The sequence below is a fragment of the Macaca thibetana genome, chromosome 8, assembly GCF_024542745.1.
Source record: "Macaca thibetana thibetana isolate TM-01 chromosome 8, ASM2454274v1, whole genome shotgun sequence".
Lineage (NCBI taxonomy): Eukaryota > Metazoa > Chordata > Mammalia > Primates > Cercopithecidae > Macaca > Macaca thibetana.
This window is the reverse complement of record NC_065585.1, coordinates 104,784,498-104,804,829: the sequence shown is the minus strand read 5'-3', so window position 1 is coordinate 104,804,829 and position 20,332 is coordinate 104,784,498.

The window sequence follows — 20,332 nt, the reverse complement described above, 5'->3', positions numbered from 1 at the left end:
TGGGGTTTGATTCCTGGCTCTGCTGTTTACGAACTGTGTGGTTTTGGGCAAGTGACATAAGCATTAAGCTCTAATTTCTTCACTTGTTGAAAGAAAAAAAAGGAATAACAACAGCATGAGGTCATATAAGTGAAGCACTTTGCATCAAATTTAGTCTGTTTAATAACTTTTTCATGCCAGCATCATTGTGCCTATTTTACAAAAAGGGAAACTGAAGCTTATGAAAAAGGTGATATCTAACTCCAAAGCTCAAGCTCTTGCTTCTACTTCTGTACTTCTACTTCAACCTCTATCCCAACTTCATTCTGACACCCACGCCTTCTCCTATCTAGACCCCTGAACGTGTCTCCTGTCCCACCCCTCTACACTCCGTACATGACTGTACAAGGCTGTAGTCTATACGACTATACCATCTTATTCAACCTGCTTTTACATTGTGTGTAAAAGACAAGCTTGAACTCTGGTGCCCTTGAACAGGGCATAATTAGGAGACTAGAGAGAAGTGTTGGGGGGAGTCCAAAAAGGAGAGTGAGAATAAAATGATGGCTTGAGAGCGATGACTTCTAAAAAACAGAGGAACAATAGCATGTGTGGCACTGAAGATTCAGGAGAAATGGGGGGGAAAAGGCCATGTTTTCTGAATGGAACGGGAGCCTGGAGGACTGGATTCTGAGGAGCCTCCCATTACCTCGGCTTGGGAGAGAACGGGTAGGTGTGAAGTGGACAAGGAAAACCAGGTGTCCTGGAGCACCGTGCAGGTAAGGTGTGCCCTGAGTAGGGGAGTGCTCAGCAGACCAAGGACAGGTAGAGGCACTGACAGAAAGGGCACAAGGCTGGAGTCTAGTGACATCACATCCCCAGCATTGGAAGATCCTAAATTCTAGGGTCACACAGGGATATCTGCATGGAGAATAAGGTGTTATGAATGGATTATTTTTACATCTCAGACTTGTCAGGATTTTATTTTGGAGCTTGATTCTTCCATTTTCTTCTGTTTCTTCTGTCATGTATTCATTTTCTCTGATGTCAGGCAAGCGAGGACCTCTCTAGGAAAGGAATATACAAATTGGCTTCCTGTCCAGGGATTCATACATATATAGCCATTATTTTTTAAAATAAAGATTGTTCAGAAAGTTTAAAAGCACCTGCTCTTAAACTGGCCTGCATGTGTGGTTGAGGACAGTTCCCAGATGAAGGAGTCGTGCCGAAGGGGAGGATCATGGTGCAGGAGAGAGGCCTCTCGAAAATCAGTAGGCAGGGGATGGAGGTAAAAGGGTGCATCTCGGAGCTGTTGGCTTGACTGGAGGAGGGTTTTGCTGGGAAGGCAGGCATGGCTATGGGGTTTATAGAGGCTTAGGGTAGTGTTTGACTTCACCCCTTCTCACTGTGTGCTGGTGTGAGAGCCTCAATTTCCTCTTTAAGTAGAGATCATAGTAACTTATACAAAGCAACTGACCCATGGTTGGGTGGAGACCAGCTACTCCACAAGAACAGGCTGGGCGCTGTGACTCACAATTGTAATGGCAGCACTTTGGGAGGCCAAGGTAGGATGATCGCTCAAGCCCTGGAGTTCGAGACCAGCCTGGGCATTATAGTGAGACCCTTTCTCTACAAAACAATTGTTTTTTTTAAAGTAGTCAAGTGTGGTGGCATGTGACTATAGTCCCAGTTACTTGGGAGGCTGGGGTGAGAAGATCACTTAAGCCTGGGTGGTGGAGGCTGCAGTGAGTCATGATTGTGTCACTAGACTCTAGATTGAGTGACAGAGTGAGACCCTTCCTCAAAAAAAAAAAAAAAAAAAAAAAAATGCTGGCTTTCCTCCCCTTTAGAGGATTCTCCAAGGCCAGGGTATCTGTGTGGCAAAAATCTTGCCTCCTGAAATGCTTGAAAACCAATGAATAGTTAGTCAAATTGCAACATTGCCAGCGTCCTCCCCTGCCGACTCCTGCTTTCTGGCAAGGCCTACCTGGTTGACTTCTTTCTGGGCAGGTGTGATAGCAGGCAGCAGATGGCCAAGTTATTTTTAGCAACCTGCAGAGGATGACGTATGTGACTCCCAAGGCCACATACCTGGACCTGTGCTTATCAGACATATGTGCATGGATTCAGGGTGCAGTGAAGAAGAAACTTCAGTAGGATGATGTCAGGAAAGCCCACTTCCTGGGCCAGACAAAGCCTTAGCTGGACACAGAGGTTGAGGTCCCAGACTTTGGAAGTTGGTTTCTGAAGGTGCCACCTTCTCACATGGCTCTGTGGCTTCACACGTTCCGTCTCCCCCTACACTGCTTGTTCTTACATCCTGATTGGTGATTTCCTACCAATCTTCTCAAACCTTTTCCTGATACCTTCAGGCAGAATTCAACACCTCATGTGGGCTGCCATGTCACCTCTGTCACAGTTGTTAACACAGACTACTGCAATCATTTGCTTTTTTTTTTTTTTGAGGTGGGAGTCTCACTCTGTCGCCCAGTCTGGAGTGCAGTTGTGGGATCTTGGCTCACTGCAAGCTCTGTCTCCCGGGTTCACACCATTCTCCTGCCTCAGCCTCCCGAGTAGCTGGGACTACAGGCGCCTGTCACCATGCCCGGCTAATTTTTTTCTATTTTTAGTAGAGACGAGGTTTCACCATGTTAGCCAGGATGGTCTCGATCTCTTGACCTCGTGATCTACCAGTCTCAGTCTTCCAAAGTGCTGAGATGACAGGGGTGAGCCACCGTGCCAGGCCAATCATCTACTTCTTAAACCAAACTGAGACCTTGCTGGGGCCAGGGGCCATGCCTCATTCGTGTGTGTAGTGCCAGGACGTTGAACAGTACTTGGCAGATGGTGGGTGTTGATGAATGAATACATTACATAAATTTGTCAATTTTGTGACATCTTTTCCTTTCTCTCAGCCCCCAGAAAGTGCTCTACGATTTTGCATTAATTTCTTTTTAAGTGAAAATGAATTTGAACTGCTTTTGTTTCAAGAATTTCACAGCCACCCACTGAAGCCACTGGAGATCTGAGGAATCCCAAAGACAAGAATGGGAATCTCTCCCTTACCCTCAGGTTAGGAGATGATTGTCCCAGACTTCTGTGTGGTTAGCAGGATTGGGGTAACCCAAGGTGGGTGTTTGGGCTCAGAAAACAATACCCCCCCAAAATGAAGGCCTCAGAAGCAAAACTTTTCCTCTGGCCCTCTCCTGTCCCCCTGGCTCTGCCTCTCATTCTCCCCTGAGGCTGGCCAGAGAAACTAGAATCCCTCTTTTCCATGGCGGATCATAGAAACCGGAACCCATTTTCCCCAAAGCCAGCCATAAAACCTAAAAATGTTACTTTAATGTCCCCTCTGCTTTTCTGTGTAAAAACTCACCATGAAAAATTATCTGATCGAGCTTGTTTGACAGCAGGGCAGAAGATCTCCTTTCCAGAGAGGGTCCTGCCCCACACCCAGAAGGAAATGCTGCTCGGAGAGGCCAAGAAGATTCTAGACAGATAGGCTTTGCTGGGTGTCCCCAGTCAGTCCATCAGGATGGACTTTTTGTCCAATCCTATTTCTACATGGCTGTCCATACTTCGTTGAACTTAAGCATAAAAGTGGACAATATCCCCTGTATCTTTGGGTCTTCATTCTGAAGGCTCCCGTGTATACACGTTAAATAAATTTACATGTCTTTTTTCCAATTGATCTCCCTTTTGTGAGTTGATTTTTCAGAGAACCTTCAGAAGGCCAAGGGTTTCCCTTGGCCCCTAGGTGGGGGTAACCCAAGCGCTGGGCCTGACCTGCCCTCCACGGAAGTGCCTGTCTTGGATTGACCGTTGGACCTGCCCTGGACGGAAGTGTCTGCCCTGGATTGGCTGCTGGACTTGCCCTTGACAGAAGTGCCTGCCCTTGATTGGCTGCTGTGGGCTGGCTGGGCTGGGGCTTCCACAGAAGAGCTGCCTTCTTGAAGGGTTAAAGCACCAGCTCCAGGAAATCAGGGTCAACCCGGGATCTCCCATTAGGATTCAAGTGATGGTCTAACCTGCTGCGCCTCCTCCATCATGGGCTTGATGAACACTGACTGGATTTGTGCAGGCGTGGTGGCTCACGCCTGTAACCCCAGCACTTTGGGAGGCCGAGGTGGGCGGATCACAAGGTCAGGAGATCGAGACCACGGTGAAACCCCGTCTCTACTAAAAATACAAAAAATTAGCTGGGCACGGCGGCGGGTGCCTGTAGTCCCAGCTACTCAGGAGGCTGAGGCAGGAGAATGGCGTGAACCCAGGAGGCGGAGCTTGCAGTGAGCTGAGATTGCGCCACTACACTCCAGCCTGGGTGACAGAGCAAGACTAGGTTTCAAAAAAAAAAAAAAAAAGAACACTGACTAGATTTGAATGCCCAAAAGTCTGGGACTGGCTCTTTTTCCCTCAGGGACCTCATGGGGAGGCCCTATCAGTGTCCAGCAAATCAAAGTAGAGTGACTGGCGGTAGCCCTCAGCTGTGTTTGAAGGCCTTCACTCTGGACTGGTGTGGCACTTCTGTTCTGGTTGCTAGCTAGTAGGTCATCCTATGGATCGAGGATAGACTGACTCGGTCTTCATTGCCTCTTGGGGAGGGGGTGGTCAGGATTTTCTGGAGTTAGAGTTTAAAGATGCCCCAGGGAAGATGCCTGGAGAAACAGTTGTCAGAGGCGTGCAAACCAGAGCAACTCCATCTTGATAGGAGCTGGGTAAAATGAGGCTGAGACCTACTGGGCTGGATTCCCAGACGGTTAAGGCATTCTAAGTCACAGGATGAGATAGAAGATCAGCACAAGATACAGGTCATAAAGACCTTGCTGATAAAACAGATTGCAGTAAGGAAGCCAGCCAAAACCCACCAAAACCAAGATGGCGACGAGTGTGACCTCTGGTCATCCTCACCGCTACACTCCCTCCCACCAGTGCCATGACAGTTTACAGATGCCATGGCAATATCAATTTACCCTATATGGTCTAAAAAGGGGAGGCATGAATAATCCACCCCTTATTTAGCATATCATCAAGAAATAACCATAAAAATGGGCAACTGGCAGCCCTCAGGGCTACTCTATCTATGGAGTAGGCATTCTTTTATTCTTCTGCTTTTATTTTTTTATTTTGAGACGGGGTTTTGCTCTTGTTTCCCAGGCTGGAGTGCAATGGCGCGATCTCGGCTCACTGCAACCTCTGCCTCCTGGGTTCAAGTGATTCTCCTGCCTCAGCCTCCGGAGTAGCTGGGATTATGGGCATGTGTCACCACGCCTGGCTAAGTTTTTGTATTTTGAGTAGAGATGGGGTTTCTCCATATTGGTCAGGCTGGTCTCAAACCCCCGACCTCTGGTGATCCGCCCGTCTCGGCCTCCCAAAGTGCTGGGATTACAGGCATGAGCCACCGCACCTGGCCCTATTCTTTTACTTTCTTAATACACCTGCTTTCACTTTACTCTATGGATTTGCCCTGAATTCTTTCTTGTGCGAGATCCAATAACCCTCTCTTGGGGTCTGGATCAGGACCGCGTTCCTGTAACACACTGACCATTTTAAGGAGAGGGCATGCAGATTACAAGTATGGAAAGAAAAATAAGAACTCAGCCCTAACCTAGACTCTGAAGGAGGCTCCTTGTGACGGTCTTGGAGCCTGATTTTGCAGAGCCTGGTTCTCACTAGGGCACTACCACCTGGGGCATGGGGACGTACCTGAAGTACTATCCTTGGATTTTCCTCATTGCATCAACAAACTGAGATACTAGAAGCTCTGAGAACATGTTACTTCAGAGGTTGAAATTATAGACTCATAGCAGTCAAATCGGCTATTTGCTGTAATAACTATTCTAGTGTGGTTGGAAAAGCCTAGTAAATGTTGCCCTTGTTTGAAATCTTCCCCTGATCCCCACCCTGCCACCTCCCCAGTGCTGAACAGGTTGGGAGGCAGAGTGACTATTTTCTGTTTGTTTGTGTTTCAGAGTCAAGCTGTCTGGAACTACTGTCTGGAAGAGCATCTTCCCCATCCCAGCAACTGTACCCCTCAATCAGGAACTGTTACTGAACCCAGGGCTGCCTGGATAAACATTTATAAGACCCAGAGGGATCATTAGTGGAGGGTAGAGGATGTCTTTGCTTGAACGTCCGAAAGTCACCATAAGTCCAAAACTGAATTCACCCTTTGCCCTTTAACTCATAGAAATTCAAATGAGGCAAGGGTGAGGAGAGAGAACAACTTAAACCAGTGGTTCTCAACCTTGTCTGCACCTTAGAATTCAGATACCTAGGCTGTTCTCTAGAAGGATGGAATCAGAATCTCTGGGGGTGGAACCCAGGCATCTGTATTTTTCAAAGTTCCCCAGGTGATTCCTATGTGCAGCCAAGGTTGAGAATCATAGACTCAAACTTGCTTGGAGTTCCCGCTAGTCATTCTACCTATGGCTGAAAACCCTGGGGTGAAGGAGTGGAAGACCTGATTCTTCTATCTCTGTGGAGTTCCTTGTGTTTTTCCTGTAATGAGCATCTCTCCATGCTGAGTGTGATTTTTGGGGTTTAAGATCTGTATTTCAGCTGAGAGCAGTGGCATGCACCTATAACCCCAGCTGCTTAGGAGGCTGAGGCAGGAGGATTGCTTGAGCTCAGGAATTCAAGGCTGCAGTGAGATTATGCCACTGTATTCCATCCTGGGTGACAGAGCAAGACCCTGACTTAAAAAAAAAAAGTCTGCATTTCACATACAACAAGCCCTTGGAACTTCATCTGATTCAACCAAACCTGTGATGATCTCTACTGTACATTATGGATAATTTAAGGGATTTTCAAGTGCAATGTTGGCCATATGAAATTTTGCTTTCATCCAAACTTTCAAGCCTAAGCCCTGCATGACAACCCTGCCTTCCTTTTTTCAGTGGACAGTTAGCCATTCCCCAGTGGCTCTGCTGGCAATCCAGGCAATTGTCACCCTCCTACATTCCCTCAGCTCCTACCTTGGTCCTCAGATCTTCCCAATCTTCCTCTATATTCTCTGCACGTGCTTCAGGTGAGTCCTTCATCTCGAATCTATTATCATAACCTCCTAACTGACGCCCCTGTCCCCAGCCTCTTTCCCCTCCATTCCATCATCTGCCTGCCTTCTGGTGAACAAGGCAGATACAAATTGCCATGTAGTCCTCTGCTTACAATTCTTCAGAAGTTTGTGATTGCTTTCCCAAGGAAGTTGAAACTTCTTTTTTTTTTTTTTTTGAGACGGAGTTTCGTTCTTGTTGTCCAGGCTGGAGTGCAATGACGCGATCTCCGTTCCCTACAACCTCTGCCTCTCGGGTTCAAGAGATTCTCCTGCCTCAGGCTCCCAAATAGCTGGGATACCATGCCCAGCTACTTTTTGTATTTTTAGTAGAGATGGGGTTTCACCATGTTGGCCAGGTTGGTCCCGAACTCCTGGTCTCAGGTGATCCACCCGCCTCGGCCTCCCAAAGTGCTGGGATTACAGGCGTGAGCCGCTGTGCCCGGCTAGGAGTTGAAACTTCTTGACATGACCTCCAGTGCTCTGATGGCCAAACACCTTTGCAGCCTCATCTCCCTTCACGTCCCGTTAAGGACCTACATTCCAACCACATAGAAGGTGCTTTCCTTCAAGCCTTTGCTTATGTGCTCTCCTCCACTGGGTATGCCTTTCCTTTTCCTGGTGGGCTACTTCTTTTTTAAAAAAAGTTTTATTTATTTATTTTTAGAGCCAGGGTCTTGCTCTGTCACCCAGGCTGGAATGTAGTGGTGTGATCACGTCTCACTGCAGCTTCAAACTCCTGGGCTCAAGTGATCCTTCTGCCTTAGCCCCTGAGTAGCTGGGATTCCAACTGCATACCACCATGCTCAGCTGATTTATTTTTTTTTAAGACAGGGTCTCTGTCTGTCACTAGGGTGAAGTGCAGTGGCACAATCAGGGCTCACTGCAGCCTTGACCTTCCCAGTGCAGGTAATCCTCCCACCTCAGCCTCCCAAGTAGCTGGGACCACAGGTGTGTGCCACCATACCAGGCTATTTTTTGTTAGTTTTTGTAGAGACAGAGTTTCACCATGTTGCCCACACTGGTTTTGAACTTCTGGCTTCAAGTGATCCTCCTGCCTTGGCCTCCCAAAATGCTGGAATTGCAGGTGTAAGTGCCGTGCCTGGTCACTGGTTAGGCTACTTCTAACTTGTCTTTTTTTTTTTTTTTTTTTTTTTTTGAGACGGAGTCTCGCTCTGTCACCCAGACTGGAGTGCAGTGGCCGGATCTCAGCTCACTGCAAGCTCCGCCTCCCGGGTTCACGCCATTCTCCTGCCTCAGCCTCCCGAGTAGCTGGGACTACAGGCGCCTGCCACCTCGCCCGGCTAAGTTTTTGTATTTTTAGTAGAGACGGGGTTTCACTGTGTTACCCAGGATGGTCTCGATCTCCTGACCTCGTGATCCGCCCGTCTCGGCCTCCCAAAGTGCTGGGATTACAGGCTTGAGCCACCGCGCCCGGCCTTTTTCTTTATAGCCAGTCTATGTGTCCCATCCTCCCCTTTCTCCAGGCTGCATCAGGTGCCTGCTGACCGTGCCCCTCCTCTGTGTGTGGCCAGAACATCCAAGGCCCTCAACCCAAATGGTGAGTACTGATTCTCCCAACTATGTTGTGAACTCTACATTCAGGGCAGGAGCTGGGTCTTATCTTTCACTGCACCCTTGGGGCTTGCACAATGCCTAGACGAAAGGAAGCCTTTGTATCCAATGCCTGAACTTGCTCCAATATTCCCCAACCTTTTACCTCCTTTTGCTGATTGGAGACCTGGTTCTGACCTGCTTGGCTTGTGCAAAGCTCTGAGAGAGGAAAAATTTGGCTTGGCCCCCTCCCGATGGAATCTTTCCATTCCAAAGTTGTTTCTCCTTTCTTTGAGTCTCCTTTTAACCGTTCCCAATTCCCTCATTCCCAGGAACTCTTAAATTCTTTCTCCCCTTATCAAAATACTCTTTCAGAATAAGTACATTCGCTTTGGAATAAAACTGCTGTTTCCTTTCCCAGGCTTATATGTATTTTAGCAGAAAAAATTCAAAGGAATTAATTTCTAATTGTGGAAATTACAGGCCATAGGAGGAGAAGGCGGAGGAAAAAATTGAGGGTGAATCAGCCTTCTGCAGAGACTTTCTTCAAAGACTTTCACGCATCCTCCTTGATTAGAGGATTGGAAAAGGGCGAAGCTTACCCATCTTCCGCAGGTGGCCAGAAGAACAAAGAAAAGAGAGATTTTTCAAGCGTGGTTTCTCTCTTGGCTCATTCCACACATCTCCCTGTGGGGATTCTACTTAGGGAAGGTGTGTCCCAGGGTTTGCCAAAGATGGAGACAATCGGAAGTATCACAGCAAAAGGCGAGGAATCAGAAATCTCCAACTCCTGGGCTCATGTGATCCTCCCACCTCAGCCTCCCAAGTAGCTGGGATTACAGGTGCGTGCCACCACACCCGACTAAATTTTTTAATCTGTTCTTTTTTGTTTTTTGTTTTTGTAGAGACAGGGTCTTGCTATGTTGCCCAGGCTGGTCTTGAACTCCTGGGCTTAAGCGGTCCTTCCAACTTGGCATCCCAAAGTGCTGGGATTACAGTCATGAACCACCAAGCCCAGCCTTCTCTATATTCTCTTACACTTTGCTTAAACCCCTTAATTCCTTATTAGGATTTCATCCCTTTGTCTCAAGACGCTGTCTCTTGTGAGGATGCAAATATCCTAACATCCTCCTCAGTCTTTTTGCTGGTGTATGCTTGCCGGATGCTAATTGGGGCAGGTTTTCACCAAAAAGGGGCAGAGGGAGGGTGGAGTCAGCTGGGCAGTAGGTGGGAACAGGTGGCTGAAAGGGTGTGTGGGGATCATGAAGGTCAAATTTCATACTTTCCCACCAGCCTCTAGCAGTGATCCTAGTTTCTGAAACCCAGCCAGGAGATCTGGGCTGGTGGAAGATATTTGTACCGATTCCAAATGTGAGGGGCCATTTTTGAAATTGTAGCTTGGATGCTGAAATGTTATAATTTCCAGGCCATTTGGATGATTTATGGGGTCAATATATCATTTGAAATGGAAACTATTCCAGAACATCCAGGCTGCTCGGTGACCAGCCCTGGGGTAGTGGATGACAGCGGGTCCCTCTGATAGTGGCCGTCTGCTGACCTGTCGAATCCTTTATTCTGTAAGCATGTAGTGGATGGGGGGACCGTGGACACCAGCGGTCCTGTCCTGGTCATTGTGACCCTCCTCCCAGCTCAGACCATGGCTCAGCCCTAACAGGAACCATTGCTCCCCCAAGAGTTCAGCAAAATGGGTGAGAATCCAGGAGCTTCTCTGCTGTCCTTGTCTTGTGGTCTCATTATGAGTTTTTCTTTTGTGGGAAGGAAAAGAAGAAAAGAGGGAGCGAATAAAGGATTGGGTGGGGCAAGAAACCAGCAAAACACAAATAGAGAAGGGATACACTAACCAGAACCCCTTTTGAACTTCTTGGAAGAGACCTCCAATGTCTGGTTTTCTGCAAACAGCCTGGGACCAGCCTGAAGTCTATTTTGCATTTCTTGGGGGAAAGGCAGGGGTTCTCCAGTTTTCTAGTAGAGAGGGGTAGAATATAAGACATTATGAAACATTATGAAATGTCCCACGTTTCTATCTAAGTCTCTCCTACACTTGGAGGCCTGAGGAAGGTCTGTATACCCCCTCACACCCTCGCTGACAGATTCCATCTCTCATAAAGAGGGTAGTACTAAGTCACTCTGCACACACGCACAAGCCAGTCTTGCCTCCTGAGCTCGTCTTGCACTTGCTGGCAGGATTAGGGTCTATCCCTCTTCATTCTCCCCTGTGGTGCCTAACGGGCTGTGCATGTAGCAGATGCTCAGTAAACTTGTCCATGGCCTTATTAGCTTTGTGGCAGCTGCAGAGGCTTTGATTTTGAAGCTAGGAAGGACCTCCCATCACGTGATCCATGCTTTCTTCAGAGCAGGGAGGCTGTGTGATTGTATTCAGGTGGGAGCTGTGCTATCGAGTCCACCTGTGTTTCCGTGTGACCTTGGTAGAGGTACCTTGTTTTTTTGCCATGTCCCTTCCCTGCCCCGCAACCTCCGCCGCACACCCGGGCTCTCCCATCTGTACACAAAATGCTCTAGATTCTGGGATGAAACATAGTCCTGTCCAGGTGCAAATGATTGCTCCTTTATTACTGCAGACATCCTCCCTTTTTCCTTTTAAGTAGTCTTTGAAATTAAACTAAAAAGGAAATATTTGCACAGAGATTTCCCCAAGGCCATTTTCAATACACCTGGTAATCAGCACCGACTTTCAAAAGCATGGTTATTATTGCCTTAAAATTATTGCATCATTTGACCAAAACCCTCTTGTGAATGTTTCTGATGAAAATTTTTTATTGAAAATGTTTTTTAATGAGGCAATTTTCCTCCCTTTTCATCGGAGGGGCAGAGCTACCTCACCGTGGCTGTTTATTTAAATGGTGGGAGACTTCCTTGACTACATGACACATTTTTCTTCTGAGGGCCTTCTGATGGTCTCTGTTTGCATCTAGGGTGAAATTGAGGCACTGAGGATGGGGTGGAAGTTACTGTTAAGGTCTTCACCTTAACACCAATCCTACAGTGACCAGTCCTGGAATAAGGAAAGGACCTAGGTGTCCTGAATCACCCTTTGCTTTTTAGGTAAGTACCTTTGGAAAAATTATAATAGAGGAGAGATCTATCTATCTTTACCAACCTCACCCCGCGTCATCCTTAGAAAGGGTGTTTGGTAACTATGGTGATCTTGTTAACTTTTGACTTTGTAGTATTTTTCATTTCATTTTTTTTTTTCAAGTAGCATTGCAATGTCCTTTTGGGGAATTTCCTGTTTTCTACTGGACACTGGGTCAGTTGTGATCATTAATCAGATGCCTGCTGTTCCGTAGGCAAAAAGCAGGCACTTTAGTGAGGCCGTTGGGCTGCCTGTATTTATTGGTAATATTTTCACAGAACTCTCATTAAACTGGATTATTTGATGTCAGTTTAGCATTACCAAATTTAGCAAATAAAAATGCAGCACCCCAGTTAAATTTGAATTTCAAATGAACAACTAATAATTTTTAATTTTTACTTTAATTTTTAATTTTTAGAGACAAGGTCTTGCTCTGTTGCCCAGGCTGGAGTGCAGTGACGTGATCATAGCTCACTGCAGCCTCGATCTCCTGGGCTCAAGCAGTCCTCCTGCCTCAGCCTCCTGGGTTGCTGTGCAAGTGCAAGATACCACACCCAGGTAATTTTTTCATTTTTTGGAGAGATGGGGTCTTGCTATGTTGCCCAGGCTGGTCTCAAACTCCTGGGCTCAAGCAATCCTCCTGCCTTGGCCTCCAAAAGTGTTAGGATTACCATTGCGAGCCACTGTGCCTGACCCAACTAATAATTTTTAAGTGTAAGTATATCCACCAAATTGCACAGGCTATACTTATGCTACAAAAGTATTTATTGTTTATCTGCAATTCAAATTTAACTGGGCATCATGCATCTATCTTTATGCTGAGACGCACTCACTCTTGGGAAATGTTTAGCCATTGTTGCAGCAGCAAAAAGAAGCCCAAGCAACCCAGTGTTGCTACCACAGTTGTCTTACATGCAGACGTTGGGTGGGAATGGTGTCTATGTGGTCCTATGGCCCTTGTGAAAGACTAAAGGGGCAAACTCAAAACAAAACCATGTGCCTTCTTTTAGTAAAAGAGAAGCAGGCCAAGGACTCTGTGGATTTGGTCAAGTTCCACAACCAGAGGTGGAAATGATATAGAGGTTTAGAGCTGTGCTCCAGGATATGAGGTAAGGGATTTTTAGGAGCAAAAGACCCATTAGATGCCTATTACAATATTGGTCAATGAACCAGAATATTATGAATTTTCAGTTTTAGGGCAGCAGTGAGTGAAGCTGGGAGAATTCAGCTGGAGCTTAGGAAGCGAGAAGACTGAGAGAGGCCTCTGGTTGGTAGACAGTGCTGGGCAGGCTGGTCTGGGCTGTGGGAGAAAGCAGAGATGAAGCCCAACTGATGCTGGAGCCTCAGCCAGGGTCCACAGAGCTAGGCCCCTCCAGCGAGGCCTGTCACAGATGGGAGAGGTGGCCATTGGGCCAGATAGGGGGTGCTCAGCTTTGGATTGTGGGTATCCTCTGCAGATGTGTCTCCAGTTACCCAAAAGGCAGGGAAGACTTTCCTCCCACAACCCTCAGAGGACAGACTGCCCTGCCATCACATGGCGGGACATACTGAATTCACAGGAGTCTTCATTTTTTAAATTTATAATTGAAAAAAATAGAGACGAGGTCTCACTATGTTACCCAGGCTGGTCTTGAACTCCTGGCCCAAGCAACCCTCCTGCCTTGGCCTCCCGAAGTGCTGGGACTACAGGTGTGAGCCACCATGCCTGACCAGGAGTTTCAATCTGAAGGAGTCGGTGTCCCAACCCCGTTTGTTGTTCAAGGGTCAACTGTACATTCCCAGTATATTTATTTGGGGGGTTAAACATGTGTTTGCTTAATGTAAACATTTATTATAAACCCTTCTTTTGGAGATATCCTCAAAACCTGTAAGTGGCCTTGGCCTACCATGACTTCAGAGGGGCCTACCATTTAGGGGAGAGCCCCTGGGGACTTCTCCCAGCAATCCCACCTTCACTAAGTTGCTGAAAAACAGTCAAGAACCTGTCAGGTGTATGTTTGCGGCCAGCTAAGACCTGGTATGGTCTAGGCCCTCCCCAGTGACTCCCCCATATTTCTCTGCTTGCCAATGCCTGAAATTAAATTCTTAGACAAGGGAACACTTCTCTTTCAAGGTGGGGATGGTAAGGAAAGGGTGGAGGACTTCAGGCACCTGAAAATTGGATCCCAACCAGGGGGTACATATTTCAGCAGAAAAAGGAGGCTGGATTCAGAACACAGATTTCAGAGTCTGTGTAAGTTACCCCAGGCTGTGCAGTGCAGCGGGGAATGCATAGACCTGAGGGCTCCACTCCCGGGCTTGGTCCTGGCTCTCTCATGTTCTAGCTGTGTGTCTTCATTCTAGTTACCTGACCTCTCTGTGCCCCAGTTTTCTTAGTGAAATGAGGATAACAAAATCTTCTTTATAGGTTTGTTATGAGGAACTAAATAACACATACATAAATAAATGTATGTAATATATATATTAAGTATTTATGACACAGCCTGTCACAGAATAAGAGTTATGTTAGAGCCAGCTGTTAACATTTGACCCTGACTGTTCCTGTGAAGCTGTCTGCTTGGGTACTTCAGTCTGCAACTCTAAGGCCACCAGCTGGGTCTCATGTGATTTAAGAAGATTTGGGAGAGTTCGTTTTCTTCTTCTTCTTCCTTTTTTTTTTTTAACATGCTAACTCTCGATGAGGGAACACCATTCCCAGAAGATTTTTAATTAATTATCTCTGTAAAACCATGGCAAAATGCCTTCTGGGGCACTTGCATATTGATAGATCAAGAAACCCTGGGTTTCAGAATCAAATGCTGGGAAACTTTAGGCATCATTTCATTGGTAACATCCCAAGTCCCCCTTGGGTACTGGAGCGATGGCTGGGGCTGTGATAGCTTAGGAGACAGAGGTAGGATTCTGCAGGGCTGGGTTAGATTAGAGGTTCTTGCAGAGGGGAGAACCACGCCTAGGTCTAGGGCAGTGACTTCCAAAGCCTGGTCCCAGACCAGCAGCATCAGTCTTACCTGGGAACTTGTTACAGCTGCAAATTATTGGGCCCATCCCAGACCGACTTAATTAGAAACTCTGGACTGGGCACGGTGGCTCACTCCTATGATCCCATCACTTTTAGAGGTTGAGGTGGGAGGATAACTTGAGGGCAGGAGTTTGAGACCAGCCTGGGCAACAACATAGTGAGACCACATTTCTACAACAAATGTTTAAAAATTAGCTAGGCATGGTGGTGCGTGCCTGTAGTCCCAGCTTCTTGGGAGGCTGAGGTGAAAAGATCGCTTGAGCCTGGAAGGTCCAGGCTGCAGTGAGCTTTGATCACACCACTGCACTCCAGCCTAGGTAAAAGAATGAGACCCTGTCTCAAAAAAGATAAACAAAAACAAACCTCTGGGGATGAGCAGCTTCTGCTTTAATAAGTCTTGTAGGTGATTCTGATGCTGGCTCAAGTTGGAAAACCTCTCTGGTCTATAGGATAAGTCAAGCCAAGGTTCAAATAACCGAGGTGAAGTCAGAGCCAGGAGATTGGAGGAGGCTAAGATAGAATCTGAGCCAAATCAGAGAATGGAGGTTCTGGGAAATTGCTCTGCACACTGGTGGCTATTTTCAGCTACCCTTCATCTTCTGCAGGTGCAGCCTGGGAGTGGGTTGGGCTAATTTAAAGGGCCAGAAGCAAGTGGACAGGTAGGGAAATATTTGCAGGCTTTTCTGCAGGTCATTCTGACCCCTTTGAAATTACAGCTTGTGGTCTGTTACTCCTCTGCATTCAAAAGGATTCATTTTTGTCAGTGCCTTTCTGGGAGAGTGGGCCTGGCTTGGAGATGGCACTGTAGATACAGAATTTTGCCACTGGGTGAGTCTAGTCCCCTTACCCAATGCAGCAATCAACTCTGCAGCATTCTCAATAGCAGGTCAGGGATCCCCCTTCAACACTAGAGCTCAACGGAATGCATTGCATTTGTTGGCAAGTCCTTCCTTTGGATGGCCCAAAGCGCCTATCACCTTGCAGATTGTAAGTGCTCGCACATATTCATTGAAACAGTAAGTGGCTAGTATTGAACAGACATCTGATTCTTTCAACTCTCTCCCTTCTGGTTCTAACAGTGGTGGCTGCAGCAACGCAGGGCCTGTCCATCCTGTCTGTCATTTGACGGTCCTATTTTGCTTCCCATAGTCTCTTCTCTAGGAGAAATGTATCCTTCATTTCTTCCGAAGCTCCTAGTATGAATTGCAGACCCAGAAGACTGCAAGTGAAATGACTAATGAGCAGAGAGATAAGAAAGGGACCCAGAAAATTAAATTGTGCATAAAATTAAGGAAGCTATGTTGGGGTACAGAAGAGAATGGGCAGCGGTAGAGCTAAGCCTGAGGCTGATGAGACAGGTAAGTTAGGATTGAAGCTCACAGAGACAGGGTGACCATGGAGAGCTCTTTTCCTGTGGGCCCCACGTGTTTCACCAGGGCCTGGAGGATTTGGGTAGGAGTTGAGCAGGACTAGTCAGGGTCAGGTTGAAATGTCAGTCACTAAAAGTCCCAGATTCTTGGTCCATGAGTTGCTGCCAAGTCAGGACACAACAATCCTGTGCTTCACCATTGGAATTTTGGACATAACTTTAGGGCTTTCCCTAATCCTAATTAAATTAAATCTTGTTTATTGTAATCAACCAAAACCATTTGAACCTCATTTCTGGAAAGCGTTATCTATCTCTTTCAACTTTGTGGCATGCATCAGATGTATAAACTGACTTTTTTTTCTTTTTCATTTAAATTTTTTTTTAGAGACACAGTCTTACTCTGTTACCCAGGCTGGAGCACAGTGATGCAATCATAGCTCACTGCAGCCTTGAACTCTTGGGCTGAAGAGATCCTCCTGCCTTAGCCTCCTGAGTAGCTGGGCCTACAGGTGCAGGCCACCACACTTGGCTAATTTATTTTTTGTACAGATGGGGTCTTGCTATGTTGCTCAGGCCAGTCTTGAACTACAGGGCTCAAGCAATTCTTCCACATCAGCCTCCCAAAGTGCTGGGATTACAGATGTGAGCCACTGTGCCCAATCTATAATCTGACTTTGATCTCTACATCTAAATAATTGACAAAAATGTGACCAAGCAGCTCATTAGTGACTGCTTTTCAAACTGAAACCTATACAAATCATCACAATTGGCTATGGGCCATTCAACTCGCTGTTTGTTTATTTATTCATTTGTTCATGGGTAAAATGCTATGCTTTCAGGGGATGGTGGTATCTTGCCCTGATGGTGCTTGGGAGGAGGACTGTCTCTGGGAGTGCCTTCTGTGTCCACAGGCCTTTTTAAGGAAATGGTCCTGGTGGAGGCACCATTAGCCACAGTGTTTTGCGCTATGAGACTTATTCTTCCTCCAGCTTCGCTTGATTGGACCTGACTCAAAAGCAGCCAACTCATGGGCTGCCCATGGCCTGTAGAAGTCTTGGGGAGCTCTGCCTAGATGAGGTGAGCTGGTCCAACCAAGTACGTATTCCTAGGGATTTGAATTTAAAAAACGGAGAGGGCCAGTGTTTTAACAGAAAGAAACTGAGGCTGACATGTTGCCCAGAGAGGCAATAAACTTATGAATATGAGGTCATGAAGTGCCTGAACAAACAATAAGGAAGCTTATTCTTTTATTTATTTATTCATTCATTCTATACAGGGTTTCACTCTTTCTCTCAGGCTGGAGTGCAGTGGCATGATCAGAGCTCACTGCAGCCTGGACCTCCTGGGCTCAAGGGATCCTCTCAGCCTCCTGAGCAGGTGGGACTACAGGCGCACACCACCATGCCAAGCTAATTTTTTTCTTTTCTTTTTTGTAAACACAGGGTCTTGTTATGTTGCCCAAGTTGGTCTCAAACTCCTGGCTTCAAGCCATCCTCCTGCCTCAGCCTTTAATTTGCCGGAGGATCAGATGCTAATTTGTCAATATGGTGACCTAATATAATTTGGGAATTCTTCTGATACAAAACAACTGGAAATCCTAAATATGATACAATAAATACCCCTTTCAACATATAACTGAACATGTAAAAAACTAAAGAAATTCCCAAATTCAAAATTAAAGAGTAAACTGAAAAATAGACTGATAAATATGTGGTCAGAGATTGTGGCAGCCCTGGTAGGAGCATGGCTTGTTTTCAGACCTGGTGATGACCAGGGGTTGGGTCTGAACCTTCTCAGGGACACAGCTTTGGGCCTACTTCAGGCAGAGGGGTTGGAACCAAGGCTCTTGCATAAAGTTAGAATCATCTGTGGGCCTCATGCACAGTAAAGTAATGGATTAAAATACATTCATTCACACAGCAGAAGGAGACAGCAAGGAGGCCTATCTGCTATGACTTGGGTCTGGATGGGAAGAAGGACCCCCTGAGAATTTGTAGTCACAGCCTGTACCTTGGCTGAGTTTGGTTCTAATTTATACTATCTGGGTGGTCCAGGAATCCTCCAGCTAAGACTTTAATGTTAAAGTGTCCTAAGGCTGACGCTCCTGACGGCCTGGAGAGACGGGCAGCAGCAAACACAAAATCCCACTGGAAGGACACACCCTGATCCCTGGCTTTAAAGGATTTCCACAGATGGGATTCTGCTGGATGCGGCTCAAAATTTAAAACTCACTGGGAAACAATCCATCATGAGTTTGTATCAGCGGCCATGACTAATAACTTCTGAAAATGGAACTACTAGATAGGAATTCATAAAAGTATATGCTCAAAAAGATTGAAGACATAAATGAAGTGATGAAAAATGTAAGAAAAGAGAAAAATATGATGAAAAAATGACAGGCACATGAAATGAAAAATATAGGCACCAAAATTAAAATATAATATTGTATAAAACAGCACGTTTATATAAAACAGAACATAATAAATAAACTTAAATCTAGAGTTAAAGAAATTGTCCATAATTCATTGCAAAGGTTTGAAAATACATAAAATGTAAAAAAGATGTTAAGAGACATGAAGGATGGACTAAAAAGGTTCGCTATGTATCTAACAGAAGTTCCAGAAAAAAAAAATAAAAACAATGAGGCAAAGACAATATTTTAGAGGAAATGGTTGATAATTTTCCAGAGTTGATGAGCAACATGAATCATAGATTCAGAAATCATAGGGATCCCAGGCAGACTAAATTAAATGAAATAATAACTAGACACATTATGGTCAAAATGCAGAACCTCAGAGACCAAAAGGAAGTGTTAAAAGCAACCAGGGCACTCTACAAGGGGGGAACAATTAGACTATCATAAGATTTCTCAACAGTCATAATCGAAACCTGAAAATCATGTATCAAAATGTTCAGAATCCTTGTAAAAAAAGAAAAAATTTATACCTGGCTAAACTATCACTTAAGAGTGAGTGCAGGCCAGACGCGGTGGCTCATGCCTGTAATCCCAGCACTTTGTGAGGCCGAGGCAGGCAGATCACTTGAGGCCAGGAGTTTGAGACCAGCCTAGCCAACATGGTGATGCCCTGTCTCTACTAAAAATACAAAAATTAGCCGGGCATGGTGGCATGCACCTGTAATCCCGGCTACTTGGGAGGCTGAGGCTGGAAAATTGCTTGAACCCAGAAGGCGGAGGTTGCAGTGAGCTGAGACTGCTCCACTGCACTCTAGCCTGGTGGACAGAGTGAGACTCCATCTAACAAAAAAAAAAAAAAAAGAGTGAGTGCAAAATAAAAACATTTTCAGAACAAAGACTGAGAGACACTAACACAGTCCCTGAAAGAGGATATACTTCAGGAAGAATAAAGTTGAAAGCAGAAGGAAGAATTAAAATGCAAGAAGAAATGATGAACAAATAAATCAGTAAACATATGGTCAGCCCTTTTTATCTGAGGATTCTGCATTTGTGGATTTAACCAATTGTGGATCAAAGAATATGCAAAAACCACAACAATAAAATATAATTATGGGCAGATCATGATGGATGGGAGGCAGGACTAGACTGCAGCTCCAACTTGGACAGACAGAGCAGCATGCGGAGGCTCACACCATGAATTTTTGCTCCAGTACGACTGCAGGAATAAATCAGGGAACCTGAGAGGACCCACAAACCCCCCTGAAGGAAGTGGATTGCCCCTACAGGACCCGGGGGACACCCTAAATACTGTGAGGGCCCAAACTGTGGAAGTGGGGAAGGGAGATCGTCCACCTCTGAAACGCACACCCCCACTGGAGAAACTGAAGGCTTAGATTACAGGAGAAGATTTTGACCTTACCTGAAGCTGAGTTAATTTAGAGAGTCGAGCAAAATACAGGGGTAGAGGAAGCAGCGAGAAAAGTCCTGGGAGCTTGATGGGTCCCCTAGTAAGACGTTTTTGCCTGGCCTCACAGGAGTCCTTCGGGAGGGTGGCCAGAAGTGCTGGGAAAAGTCCACAGGGAGAAGAAAATCTCCAGCTGAACTTTGTAACAATTTGAACTAATGGAGAATCCTCCTGGCCAGAACCTGGGGGAGGGCGTGAATCTGGTGTGCAGACTCCACAGGCAGGGGAAGAAGGAAAGCCATATTTGCTTTTGCAGCTGGGAGGCAGGTAACCTGGGACAAGTTCTCAGCCCTGCTTGCCCACTCCCTGGAAACAGACTTGGTGCTGTTAGGGGGTGCACGGTGGGAGTGAGACTGGCCCTTCA